At 39.1% G+C, this 14849-nt stretch overlaps 1 pseudogene; it reads left to right on the forward strand.

Moving 5' to 3' along the window:
* Positions 1–1988: 1988 nt before the first annotated feature.
* LOC104671508 overlaps positions 1989–14849 on the forward strand; it is an 85014-nt pseudogene continuing 72153 nt past the window's right edge.

Raw genomic sequence — 14849 nt, forward strand, 5'->3', positions numbered from 1 at the left:
GTTCCCCTCAGCTAGGCTGAGTGTGTGTGTGTGTGTGTGGTGTGGTGTGTGTGTGTGTGTGTGTGTGTGTGTGTGTGTGTATATAAAATTTATCTCCTGTCATCTTATCTGAGGAGGGTGGGAAAGGCCTCCTGGTGCACAAAGGTCCCTCTACCCTGTGTTTATTTTCTTTAAACCAAAGAATTCACTCATTTAGATTAAGAAATTGGCCCAATTGGCCGGGCGCGGTGGCTCAAGCCTGTAATCCCAGCACTTTGGGAGGCCGAGACGGGCGGATCACAAGGTCAGGAGATCGAGACCATCTTGGCTAACACGGTGAAACCCTGTCTCTACTAAAAATACAAAAAAAAACTAGCCGGGCGAGGTGGCGGGTGCCTGTAGTCCCAGCTACTCGGGAGGCTGAGGCAGGAGAATGGCGTGAACCCGGGAGGCGGAGCTTGCAGTGAGCTGAGATCCAGCCACTGCACTCCAGCCCGGGAGACAGAGCAAGACTCCGTCTCAAAAAAAAAAAAAAAAAAGAAATTAGCCCAATTATAGTACTAACAATCCCTAAGATGTTTTATTCACTTAGCTATTCTGTAGTGATATGCAAAATAATAGTTTGGGACTTCAAGGCCTGGATTTGATTCTCAACTCCATCACTTCCTAACGACATGATCTTGACAAGTTATTAACATCTCCATAAAATTTGCTTATCTATAAAATGAGGAAATAACATTCTACTCATAGTTATGTGACAACTAAAAGAAAAAAAAAATACATGTAAAATTAGCCCATAGTAAGCACTTAGTAAATGCTAGCTTTTTAAAACAATAATAATAATGATAGTAACAATATATACTGAGATATACACTGAAAAGTGTGAGATTCAACCCTACTTGCAAGCTGACAAGGGAGCCTGCCACAGTTTCATGGATGCTGGGAAAAGACACTAGACTATTGAGTCAGACAATGGGCTTTGTTAGAGAAGAGCCAGTAGCATGAGCACAGTTCCATTCATCCCTCAAAGTCCCACAAGGGTTGGATCAGAGTTAAGGCACTCTGAGCCCAGGACACTCAAATCTTATATAATGGGCTGCAAGCAAACTTGCCCAACGTTTGTACTGAAGGTAAACATTATCCTTATTATACTAGTTAGTAAGCATGCATGCTCTGTGCTTCAGAGGAAGATACTATAACTTCTAGGGCTATTTACTATGCAAACATCCTTAAAAAAAATAGTCCAGAACAAAGACTATCAGTCTCTGTTCTCAACATGTGCAGGAAACAATCAATCCAGAGAATTCCCTTCCAACAAAACTCAGCTCCTACTAGCAAGGACCTTACAATCTGCAGGAAAAGATAGATAAGTAAATTTTAAAACTGAGAGATGGGGAAATAGTGCTGTTTTAAAAATCACTAATATAATAAATGCATACAATTTTAAAATACCATATAACTATAAAAGACAGTGAAGCCATATATTTACTAAAATGAAAATTGTTTATGATACATTGCTTGTTGCAGAAAGTGGTCTAAAAAGTAAGTATAGTATACTCCCATTCATATGTTCAGGTAAATCGGACAAATCGTTGACATGGGATATTGCAAATAATCAACAGATAATTTCATTTATATAAAATATTAAACTTATATAATATTTACAAATACTGTCCTGGAATGATATAAAGTCCAACATGCTGTGCACTTAAGAACTATGCACAAAAAGTTATCTTAAAAAGACAGGGAATCCAGGCAGGCTTCCTAGAGAAAGTAGATATAAGTGGAATTTCAATGAGATGTAAAAAGTGGGAAGAGAATTTAAAGCAGAAGACAGTTGTGAACACACTGAACTTGGAATAGCATGATGGATTCATAAAATAGTCTAAAACTATCCATAAAACTACATATTGTCTGGAGTAACCAGGATAAAAGAGAAATACAAGAAAAAATAGCAGAAAGTAGGGCTAAAAAGGTAGATATGGGTCAGATAAAAGTAACAGCCAATAATGTTTCTAAAAGGTAAGGAGGTGGTAGAAGGCATCTACCTCAGAGTTCTGCCTACAGCGGGTTCCACTCTGAGAGCCAAATTCATTGCTGTGTACATGCAGCTGCTTGATGAAAAGGGATTGGACATAGAGCCTTTCCAGCACCCTCCATCCCTGAACTACATTCATCCAACAGGTACAGGATGCCTCCACTAGGATTACCCCGGCACAACAGACTTGTCATGTCCAAAATGATATATATTACCTCCTCTGTCACTCAAATCAAAACCCAAAAGGGTCTTTCTAGAGTTCTTCCTAGAACTCCACTACTAGTTCTTCCTATTAGCGGAAGAGATTTTCTTACCACTTCTCCCCTCCACACGCCTCACCCCACACACAGGTCAGTCAGACACATTTTCTCTCCTCCATATCCACCACCACTGCCTTAGCTCAGTCTCTCACCATGCCTCCCTGGATGCTAGTAGTAGCCTCCCCCCAGGTCTGTTAGCCACCCTTCCCAAGCCCTCTAGTCTATATTCCACACTGCCACCAGAGTGGAAGTGCTAATTTGTTTGTTTCTCTCTTAAAAATCCTGTAATGGTTCACCAACATCCACAAGGTAAAGTCTGTATTCTTTATCATGCCATACAAGCTCATTCATAATCTGGCCCTTCCTACCTTTCTAGCCTTGCCCTGACTGCCACCCTTAAGCACTCCACAGTCATGACATTTGAAACTATGGAGGTTCCTCAGAATACACCATGTTCTTCTGATCTTTTTATTTTCTCACAGGCACAGCCTCTGCCAAGAAAGTCCTCTTTCCTTATGACACCCCCAGTTCTTTCCGTGGCCATATAAGAAACTATTCACTTTTCAAGGCCTAGATGAAGCATCAACCCCTTAGGAATCCTCTCCTGATCAGTTAAGTGCTTCTTCCTGTGCAAGCATCTAGTGTCATAAGCAGCTAATAACTGATACATTACAAATATAGCAACTGAAACACTGCTTTATATTTATATGTCTCTTTGATATAAATCTTTATTAGATTGTGAAACCCTTAAAGGTAGGGTAAGATCTTATTCTTTGCATTGTTATTGCTCACCACATAATGAAGACTTTATAAATGTTGGATAAATAATTGGCTAGATATATGGATGGATCGTTTCTAGTTATTTGTCTATATTAACACAACTCAAGTTGCTAAAAGAAATTTTACAACAGAAGAGGCTTTCAAAATGGAAATATACTTTCTTAGTTCTAGCGCCTCAGTGGCTTAATCTCTTCTTTTTAAACACACACACACACACATACACACAGAGTAAGTTGTCTTAAAGGGAAGGTCTTGTTAGACAATACGCTTAGTTCTAGCGCCTCAGTGGCTTAATCTCTTCTTTTTAAACACACACACACACACACATACACACAGAGTAAGTTGTCTTAAAGGGAAGGTCTTGTTAGACAATACGCTTAGCACTCACCAAAGACACTAATCCTAATAAAGATTTAAAGAATATTAAGAATATTTAGCTAACAACAATTCCATTTATCAAGTGCTTACAATGAGCCTTATGTATCTTATATATAACAGCACCCTGTGAATTTGATACAACTCCCATTTTACAGATGAGGGAACTGCCTCTTAGAGCATATGAAGGACACACAGCTAAGGAAAGGACAAACTGGAATCTAAAACCATGAATCCCTGACACAAAGTCAATGCTTTGATCCACTGACAGAATTAAATTATCAAAATTTCCATTGTGCCAAAGAGATAAGATGTGACTTTCTCTTTAATAATTATGTAAACAGTTTCAGTATTTTCTTGGATGTGTTACAGATAGGATTTAACCAAGAGCTCTGCTATGAAAACAGCAGGAAGCAACAGCCAAAGTGGTCAATATGAAAATTCATTTTCATACAACACACAGTTTATACTGCCCCATTTATAGTTTTTTTTTAAAAAGATGAATTTGCCAACAATAATCTGTAATATTTCTGCAGTGAATATGAATAAGACAGCAATGTTTGTGTTTTGGGCCATGTTTTCTTAAGTGTTTCCAAACAATCCAAAAACATTTCTACTAGGTTAAAGAACAGAATTGTCAGTTAATATTGTCATAACAGTTTTTCACTTTAAGAAATGATTTTTTTCTGTTTCCCTATCATAAGAAGGAAGCATACAAAAAATTGGAGCTTAGCTACACTGTGGAGAACCTTTTATATAGAATTTGGTTTGCTCAGCTTTGTCTCACATAACAGCTTAGAATATTGAAAAATATTCAAAACTCAAACTAAGAAGAAACGTCTACACTTTACCTTTAAGGACGCTGTGATAGGCAGTCCCAGGATGGCCCCCAGTGCTCCTTGCCTCCTGGTATGTATAGTTCCTTCCCAATCCTCAGGGTTGATCTGTGTGACCAAAGGAATACAGAAGTTATAATATGCAACTTCAAAGTCTAGGTCATAAAACACATTTTGGTTCCTTTCTCTTTTTCTTTCTCTTAACTCACTCACTCTGGGAGAAGCTAGCTGCCATGACATGAGGCTAGCTGCCTCTCAAGCAGCCCTACGGAGAGATCAACATGGTAAGGGACTGAGGCTTCCTCCCAACAGCCAGTGAGGCACTGAGACTTCCAGCCAACAGTCATGTAAGCGAGCCACTATGCAATTGATCCTCTAGGCCCAGTCAACATCTCAATAACTACAGCGCTTCTGGATATCTTGACTGCAATCACACAAGTCGCTGAACCAAAGTCACCCAGCTTAGATACTCCCAAAACCTGACTCTTGAAAACTGTGTGAGAAAATAAAGATTTTTTTGTTTTAGGCTGCCAGATTTGGTGAAAGTTTGTCCGACAGCAATACATGCATAATAAAGACACTATTCAGAAGTCCCATACGACAATTCTGCTTGAATCCTATTGGTCAAAGATATAGCTTCCCAGCCACAATTTGATAAATGTTATTAACAGAATGGGAAAAGTTTATTTATTTTATTCTAGGTGGCCATGCATTGTGTTAAAAATAAGGACTTTTACTACCAAAGAAAAGGGGTAGAGGACAAGAGATATTAAAAGAGAAGTAGCAGCCTTTAGGAGATACACTGATAGCCCCCAATTAACCACACCTCCCAATATTCACACCCAATTAAAGTTTCCTCCCATGTGGGCTTGGCCATGTACTTGCCTTGATCAATGGAATCTTTGCAAACATGATACAAGCAGAGGCTTATATATCAGCTCACTCCCTCTTAAGAGTCTTACTGCCATCTGTAAAGAGGTACTAGCTATCCTGCTAAAGAAAGAGGCCATGTGACAAACCAAGGTGTCCCAACCAAGCTCTCAGCTGAATATGGCTGCATGAGTGATCCTAGTCAACCCCATGTGTGATAAAAAGAATCAATGTAGAACCACAAGAAAGAATCAATGTTGTCTGAAGACCCCAAATTTGGAGGTAGTTTGACACAAAATAAATAACTGAAATGCAACCCTATCACATGCAAAATACTTTACCTGGAAACTTGAAAAACTGTAAAGTGTTTCTAAAATAAAGGGCATTTTGATTCTGTCAGACAATAGGGTATCTGGTATCCTTGATTTCAATCAGATAAAGCCATTGACATCTAATTGAATCACACAATTAATGATTCTTACAATAGACTGAATTTTACAGATTATGGAAATTATCATTCTTATACCATGGCTAACTAATGTTTGGACTTCCTCTAAAACGTCATTTCTTAAACCGTAGCTTGAGGTCCACTGATTGATTTCAGGGGCCACATGAAACAGATGCCTAACTATTTTGTCTTTAATTTTTTCTGAATAGTTTAAAACATAACTTCGTAATAACTTTTTAATTTACAAGACATTAAGTTAAAGTATTGTTAACTCTAGATAACTTAGAATATCAGTACACTATTTGTACTATACATGGTCAGTTCATATACAATTCATGATTGTTTCCATGCTAAGATATCTAGACTAATTTTTATTTTAAAATAACTAAAGAGGGCCGGGCGTGGTGGCTCACGCCTTTAATCCCAGCACTTTGGAAGGCAGAGGCAGGCAAATCACAAGGTCAGAAGATCAAGACCATCCTGGCTAACACGGTGAAACCCCGTCTCTACTAAAAGAATACAAAAAATTAGCCAGGTGTGGTGGCAGGCACCTGTAGTCCCAGCTACTCAGGAGGCTGAGGCAGAAGAATGGGGTGAACCCGGGAGGCGGAGCTTGCAGTGAGCCAAGATCACGCCACTGCACTACAGCTTGGGCGACAGAGCAAGACACCATTTCAAAAAAATAAATAAATAAATAAATAAATAAATAAATAAATAAATAAATAAAGAGAACCTAAACTATCATTATATTTATGAACAGATGATTTTTACAAATTTATGTTACAGACCCTAGCTGTAAATTGCCAAGAAAAATAATGTATAAAACTTCCATATTCTTAGATTTCACTTACATAGCTCAACATAAATTGAAAAAAAGTCTCAGTTGTTTTGGTGTTAAGAGACTTGTTTTCTAATAAAAATATGGGGCCAACAAAATTCAAAGGAGCACCTAATGTATGTCCATAATATATTAGAAAATGTGAATTTTTGTGAAAAGAAAGCTGGATTTTGCTAAATCTTGGATTTGCCCCAACGTAAAAATCTTGTCTTGAAGTATTTGAAAAGAAACCCACATGACTGAAAAGCTCTCTTTGAAATCATGTATTCTGTTTTGCTATGTGGAGCAGAAAAATGTTAATGAAACAGTGTCCTTGTCAAATAATGTCCCTGACTCCATGAAGCAGGTCATGAATTATATAGGCAGCTATGCCATTTGCCTACACCTGAATGAAACCATCAGAGCTTTTAGTGCAGAAAAATCCTTGGTTCCTTACATAATACACACTGATTCGGTAAGATTCTTTTGGATGTTGTAAAGCCTATATTCAAAACAGCAAAATAGATTTTTTGCCAAGAAAATATCTGACTGGAAAAAAATCATGATAATCTGTCAGAGGCTGAGCCATTATTCCAATTTTCCTCCCTTGTTAAAGAAAGCAGCTTCACACATTACTTGGGTTTGTTTCTTCCAATAGCATCATACCCTGGTATCAAAGACTGCTAATATCTCTAAAAAATCCTCATATCGATCTCACTGAAAATCTTTAATATGAACAAATACAAGGCTTCTACTACACAGAAGTTCGTTGATATTTAAGAAGATATAGTGTAAAGAGGCAACAGAACTGGATTTCAATCCCAAATTGCTCATTTACTAGTTGGGTGATCTTGAACAACTTCTGTAACTCCTCTTGAGTCTAGGGTTTTCCCATCCGTACGGTGATAATTACATCTCCCTAAAAATGCATGGTAACAACCAAATATGATAATATACAAATGGATCTAGCAATGTCTGGTATTCAAATGTTGGATTGCTTTAAACTGAATAAGCATCTCAAAACCTTTCTTGTTCCTTCTTCTAAGCCTCCAACTCTAAATTTTCCCAGTGGGCAAAGAGCTTTTTTCCTTAGGCCTCATTTCTAGTATCTACAGTGCTTCCAAGACTAGCAAAACAAAGTTTCTCCTACAACCGCCTGACAAGAGGACCACTTCTCTCAAGGTCAGCCTATGGCTTCCGCCAAAAAACTACCAGTTACCTCTCTCCCCATCCAGAACAGAGCACTATTTCCACTCACAGCCCACTCTATGCTCTTAACTCCTCCCTCACAGTATATTAGAAACCCTATTCACTTAACAAGGTAAAGTTTTTCTCTGAGTTATGAACGGTTGTCTCCTCTAATGGGCAGAAATATTCCAACTCTACATCTGTCATTCTAATTTGTATTCAGTTAGCATCTGACATCTACTAATCTAATCATCCTCTACGCATATGAATATTGGGTTATTATTACATTTAAGAAATGCAATGCTCATTTGAACGCTTACTTTACTTTAATAAGTGTTTTAAGGTAATTCATTACTCCATGTGCAGATTTTACAACCCATCATTTATTGAGTAATTCTGTTGTTTTTCATTAGCATTCATTGAGTGTTTTATACTTTACCAAACACTTTCTAATATTGATTTGATCTTCACAAAAATCCTATGTGGCAGGTAAGCCAGATATTATTAGTCTCACTTTTTTTAGATGAGGGACAGAAAGTTTAAGTCAACTGGCTAAAGCCATGTGGCAATTCCATTGACAAATAAACTAAATCCTATGTCTTTTGGCTTAAAACCTGTAACTTTTCCACTGTAATATGCTGTCTTCCAGTGTCACTGAGTACTATCTTTTATCTAATTGGCAATAAAAATAGTCAAAACAAAAGGAAGCCTCTGAAGTCAGCATCAGGGTAAGTGTATCAAACCAAATGATTCAGCCAGGTGTAGCAGCTCATATCTGTAATTCCAGCACTTTGCGAAGCCAAGGTGGGAGGACTGCTTGAGACCAGGAGTTTGAGACCAACCTGGGCAACAATGTGAGACCCTGTCTCTATAAAACATAAATGAAGAAAATAGCTGGGTGTGGTGGTGCACACCTGTGATCCTAGCTACTCCGAGGACAGAAGTGGTAGGATAGCTTGAGCCCGGAAGATCAAGGCTGCAGTGAGCTATGATTGTGCCACTGCACTTTAGCCTGGGAATCAGTGTGAGATTGTTTAAAAAAAAAAAAAAAAAAAAAAAAAGTTATTAAAGAAAGCAAACCTGTACCAAGAAATACTTTCTTTAATTTGTATTTAAAATGTTACATCCTTTATAAAAGTAAAAATGTAAAAAAATTGTTTTTTAGGTTACAAAAATTATACATGGTAATTATAGGAAATGTAAGAAAAACACAAATCACCTGGATGTTATTTTGAGTGTATTGGATACTTATTGAGCATTTTGAATATGCAAAAGATGTGAGGTGATTTATGTTTTTAAACCACCCGGGAGGGCTGCTCTGTGGAGAATGGTGAAGAGCCTGAGTGGCAGAGAGAACCAGTTAGGGGACTACTGCAGATCCAGGAGAGAAATGAGGGAGGCTTGGACCAGGTAGGGGCACTATGGGTGCTAAAATATGGCATCTAGAACTGGAACATCCTTTGAAGGTACAGCTGATGAAGCAGCTATGGGATGTGAGCAAAAGAAAGAAGCCAAGAATAATTTAGGATTTTGACCTGAGAAAAGGTTGGACAATGGGTATCATTTGGTCCAACAGAAGACAGAAAGAGAGTAGCAGATTTTTCAGAAAGAAGTTGAGAATTGTTTTGAATGTGTTAAGGTGGTGTATTAGTCCATTTTCACGCTGCTGATAAAGATATACCTGAGACGGGGCAATTTACAAAAGAAAAACGTTTACTTGGACTTACAGTTCTACGTGGCTGGGGAAGCTTCACAATCATGGACGAGAGTAAGGAGGAGCAAATCCCATCTTAACGTGGATGGCAGCAAGCAAAGAGAGAATGAGGAAGACGGAAAAAGCGGAAACCCGTAATAAAACCATCAGTTCTCGCGAGATTTATTTACTACCACGAGAACAGTGTAGGGGAACCCGCTCCCTTGATTCAGTTATCTCCCACCGGGTTTCTCCCTTAACACGTGGGAATTATGGAAGTACAATTCAAGATGCGATTTGCACGGGGACACACAGTCAAACCATATCAGATGGTTATTCCTGTGGACTGTCCAGTGGCCAGTTGGATGTATAAGCCAAGAAGGCAGAGGGGGTTGGGGCACAAGATAGAAATGTGGACATTTATATCACACTGTCTCACTGCACTAATGCAGCTTGAAATTTGTCTCAAACAGTGTGTGTGTGATCCAAATAGCTGAACAATCAACACAGTTATTTCAGTCACTCAGGTCAGTTTAAATCAACTCATTTAAATTAGTAGCCTGTCTGACTGAAAGTATCAAATTGATAATGCTACACTTGACCAAGCTTGGCAAAATTCATATGAATCCATTTGCCTCCCTAATAACAATTTTTCCTTTGATTATTGTAGGAAACCTTTCTTGACATTGCTTGCTCCCACATGCTTTTTTGGTTTTTGTTTTGTTCTCTTTTGTTTTTGATAATTGAGTACATCCCCATATCTTTGTATTTATGAGGCAGAGATAGTTGTTTAGACACATAAAACAATTATGTTCTATTTTTATTTTTAAATTGTTCATTTGAAGTAGCAATTGCATAATCATTAGCTGTCTGGTTTGATAATTGAAAATAATTTCTGAAGAACTAAGTACTTTTATCCTCTCAAGTCTGCAGCAATGATGGCTAAATCGAACAACCTGGAAAAAGGGTGTCCTCTTACATACATTGACTGGGGTAGATCGCCAAGACATTTTTTTTTTTTTTTTTTTTTTTTTTTTTTTTTTTTTTTTTTTTTTTTTGAGTCGGAGTCTCGCTCTGGCTGAGTGCAGGGGTGCAATATCCGCTCACTGCAACCTCTGCCTCCCGGGTTGCAGCAATTCTCCTTCCTCAGCCTCCGGAGTAGCTGGGACTACAGGGATGTGCGCCACCACGCCCAGCTAATATTTTGTTTTGTTGTTGTTGTTGTTTCTTTTATGAGATGGAGTCTCGTTCTGTTGCCCAGGCTGGAGTGGAGTGACGTGAGCTCGGCTCACTGCAAGCTCTGCCTCCCGGGTTCCCCCATTCTCCTGGCTGAGCCTTCCAAGTAGCTGGGACTACAGGAACCCGCCACCACGCCCGGCTTTCTTTGTATTTTTAGTAGAGACAGGGTTTCACCCTGTTAGCCAGGATGGTCTCAATCTCCTGACCTCGTGATCCACCAGCCTCAGCCTCCCAAAGTGCTGGGATTACAGGTATGAGTGACTGTGCCCGGCCCAAGACACCTTCTGATTGTAATTTAGCTTCCTATCTCATGCCTCAAAAGAATACACTGGCCTGCAGGAGAGTTATAATTGTTACTGAAAATTATTACACTGATCTTCTGAAATATAATAAATAAATAAATAAATAACCAGACTTTTCACATGAGAAGCCAACATGCAAAAGAGATATAATAAGATTTGGAAGAAACATAACGAAAAGAAAAAACTGAGAGAAGATAGACTCAAATGTGTAGCTTCCACATCACCAATTAGAAATAAGGACACCGATTCAACAACAGATAGTGGAGAAGAACAGCAAGGGTGCCTAACAGAAGATGAAGAGAAAACCAAATCACTTTTAAGTCTAAATGGACACCTTCCCCCACAGACACCTGCACTAAGGTAATGTCTTTGAAGAAGTGATGCACTGCCTTTGTGGGTTAATAGCTACCTCCCTATGCCTTGTTGGGTTTTGATAGTATCAGGGTATCAGAAAAAGGGAAAAACAAATGGCATAGTAAAGTAGTAAAAGAGGCTCAGAGAGAAGTTGCTATACACAACACAGATTAGTGACAAGCCAGGCTATTAATGATTCAATATTGCGTCCATGACAATTTTTTGTGATATGTACTATATGGTACGTACTTTACGGTAGGTAGCTAAGTGCTTTGCTCACATTTTCTCATTCCTCCTCAATCTTATGAGACAAGTACCACCACCCTTTTAGGTTAATTTTCTAAATGGTGTAGAAAAAGGGCACACAACAGAGCTGCTTTTAGGCACCAATCATCGGCAAAACCAACTTGAACACGAGGGGAAAAGAAAGTATATTTGATTCATACAAGCAACCTGTGTTCACACAGGGTGATGGTGTAGCTGTTTCAGGGCAACTGGAAATAGGACTGGGAAGTTGGAGAACTCTGCCACTTCTCTCTGCTTTTCTGTGTGGGCTCCGCTCCCTCTTTCTTCAAAGTGACTTCCTCCTTATGGTGGGAAACAGAGCTGCCAGCAGCTGCTAGCTCAGGTGTCCCAACTTCGCTACCTGAGAGAAATACTCTCTTCCTAAATCTGGACCACTTCACTAGCCAGCGTATGCTGCCCTGATTGGCTCAACCCTGTAGATGTCTCTAACCTCTCTATCCATCATGGCCTGAAGGGCAAGAGAGACGCACACACAGGCCCACTGGGTGATCTTGGTGCTCTAGACCACCACAGATGGTGTGCAATACACCATCCTAAGAAATGAAATCTCCTTCCAGGCAAAGCGAAAGGGAAGAAGCAGAACATTCAAGGGAAAAAAATAGAACCTCACTGCCTAACTGCATAAGTTTAGTTCCAGAACATCCATAAGAGATTAATCTGTTCTATGTGATACCAGAACCCAGAAAATAAAACAGTTCAGATTTTGATTTAGCTTCACCTGTGAAGCAGTGCCTCCATGCATAAAACAATCCTTTTCCCCAAATATTAGGAAATGTAAGGTAGAGGTTTTAACCTTTGGGGTCCCAGTACTCCTTAAGAATTTGAAAGGGCCACTGGGCCAGTGATTGAACTATTATCTCTGAACTTTAAAACCCCTAGCTTTGTGATGCGGCACATCCCACTTCTGCTTCACTAGCTGTCACTGTCAGGGTTCATCAAGAAGTGGCACTTTTGGGTAACGGCAAAGCTAGAGGAGGAAGAAGGGTCCTGTTTCTTCCTGTAGGTGAACTGTCTGCTGTGGCTCCTGTACTTCCATCCTCAAGATGCCAGTCTGTTTTGGAGGCTTCAGTTGAGTCCAGTGTGAAGAGACTCCAGCACTCATAACAAGCACCGGCACGTCCCCTCAGAGCCCCTCGCATCAGCTGCCTGGCGTTCTTTCTAAGAAGTCCCAACGCCATATGAGCAGGGGCTCCTTAGAGAGCTGAGTTTCAGGTCTATGGGGCCCCCTCCCCATGTTTTTAAATTGTAATGATTCCAGACCCCCTTTTGTGTTTTTTTCAACTCTGGGAGTAGCAGTAGCTTCCTGCAAATGCTACCTTTGTGACCACTTAGAAGTCACACTGGCTATTTTTCCAGAAATAATTTAATAGAAAGAATTGTTAACTAAGGTCAAAATTGTAACAAGGTAACTGAACAAGCAAAAAGAGAATTCTGTCTCCTAAATAGACGTTATGGACATATCCCCAGAAATATGCACCTATTACATACATACACTCCACATAAAAATTGTAATGTGTTCATTAGTACACTAAAATTTACCTAGAGCCAACTATAAACTCCATGAATCCAAAACTAAGAACCTTAGTTTGATCTCTTGACCTTCAGAACATGATTGATGCAGAGGTTAGAGACACCTACAGGGTTGAGCCAATCAGGGCAGCATACCCTGGCCAGTGAAGTGGTCCAGGTTTAGGAAGAGAGTATCTCTCTCAGGTGGTGAAGTTGGGACGTGTGAACTAGCAGCTGCTGGCAGCCCTGTTTCCCACCATGAGGAGGAGGCCACTTTGCAGGAAGAGGGAGTGGAGCCCACATAGTGAGAAAAGCAGAGAGAAATAGCAGAGTTCTCCAACTTCTCAGTCCTATTTTCAGTTGCCCTGAAACAGCTGCACCATCACCCCATGTGAACACAGGTTGCTTGTATGAATCAAACATCCTTTCTTTTCCCCTCACACTTGTTCAAGTTGGTTTTGCCTGTCATTGGTACCTAAAAGCTGCTCTGTTATGCACTCTTTTTCTATATCATTTGGAAAATTAGCCTAAAAGGGTGGTGGTACTTATCTCTTAAGATTGAGGAGGAATGAGGAAATATGTGTAAAGCACTTAGCATGGTACCTACCATGCTGGGTCTGATGCAGGGCACTTCAATAATGGTTCTTAGAAAACAATTTGAGAGTGCCCTGAGTTCTAGGTACCGGTCACTTAACAGTCTGGTTTCATAAGTAAATGCATTTACCTGGATTCCATGCTGTTTCCCAAAAGGTAGCCTTGGCATCTCAAGTGAGATATCACATTAAAAGACTGTACATTCACTGGTGACAAAGTGAAATGGTTAATAAATTATGATCCTGAAGGAGACTTTTATGATCTTGAAGAGCTTATTTTCTATCACAGTCTATTTTCTGAATAGCTTTGACAACTACTTTTTTTAAGTCTATTCTTGTAATGTTTTTCAACCTTTATTTTGGCAGGTCCAAATGAATTAAGTTCCCTTGGGTTTAAGTAGACTCAAGACAAAGGCTGATATTAAGATCTTCTAGAAAATTGTGGGCCAGTGTCATGTGACAAGCATCATCTTTTTCTTTCAACAGGGAGAACTCCAAGACGAAATGCAGATTGCCCAAAAAGTAGACAAGATGATCTCCCGGGGCACAGAAAGAACTTTTAGAACTTCTATTTACATTCACATTTCATCTCATGCTTTTTAAATTTATATTTTTGAGCATGTTTTATAATGTACATAATTTATTAGTTTGATAAAAACATAATATTTTATAAATAAAAATAAAAATTTTGATATCTAGGCTGTGAGTACATTCTTGAAGCTTTTTTAAGAGGGATACACTTTAAAAAATTTTTGGAGACCACTGCTGTAGTGATAAAGAACCATATGCTTTGGAACGAGAGTCAATGAACTTCGCCTACAGGTCAAATCTGACCTATCTATGTATGGCCCTTCAAGCTGCAAATGAAAAAATAAGAAAGTATATATAACAGAGACTGTATGTGGTCCACAAAGACTAAAATATTTACTGTCTTCCCTTTACAGAAAATGTTTGCTGAGTTGTGCTTTGGAATAAGCCCACACAAAACACATTCAAAATTCTTTGAAAGGATGAGGGAGATTCCTCTTCTACTTTGTTAATGAAATTTGTACAAATGAGAAGGGAAAGTGGGTGTAAGTTCATAGGTTGGTACTTGTGATCCAACTATGGATGTTACAGATACCAAAAATAATTATTTAAACAGGGATGAGAAGTCAAGGGCAAGAGCAACAGTAAATACATTGAAAACTTCTTTAAGAATGATGACAACTCTTGAGGGTGGCCTATTACACTGACCCAAAGGGTCTCACAAATCAGCTTCA

Source organism: Rhinopithecus roxellana, chromosome 4 (assembly GCF_007565055.1).
Source record: "Rhinopithecus roxellana isolate Shanxi Qingling chromosome 4, ASM756505v1, whole genome shotgun sequence".
Taxonomy (NCBI): Eukaryota; Metazoa; Chordata; class Mammalia; order Primates; family Cercopithecidae; genus Rhinopithecus; species Rhinopithecus roxellana.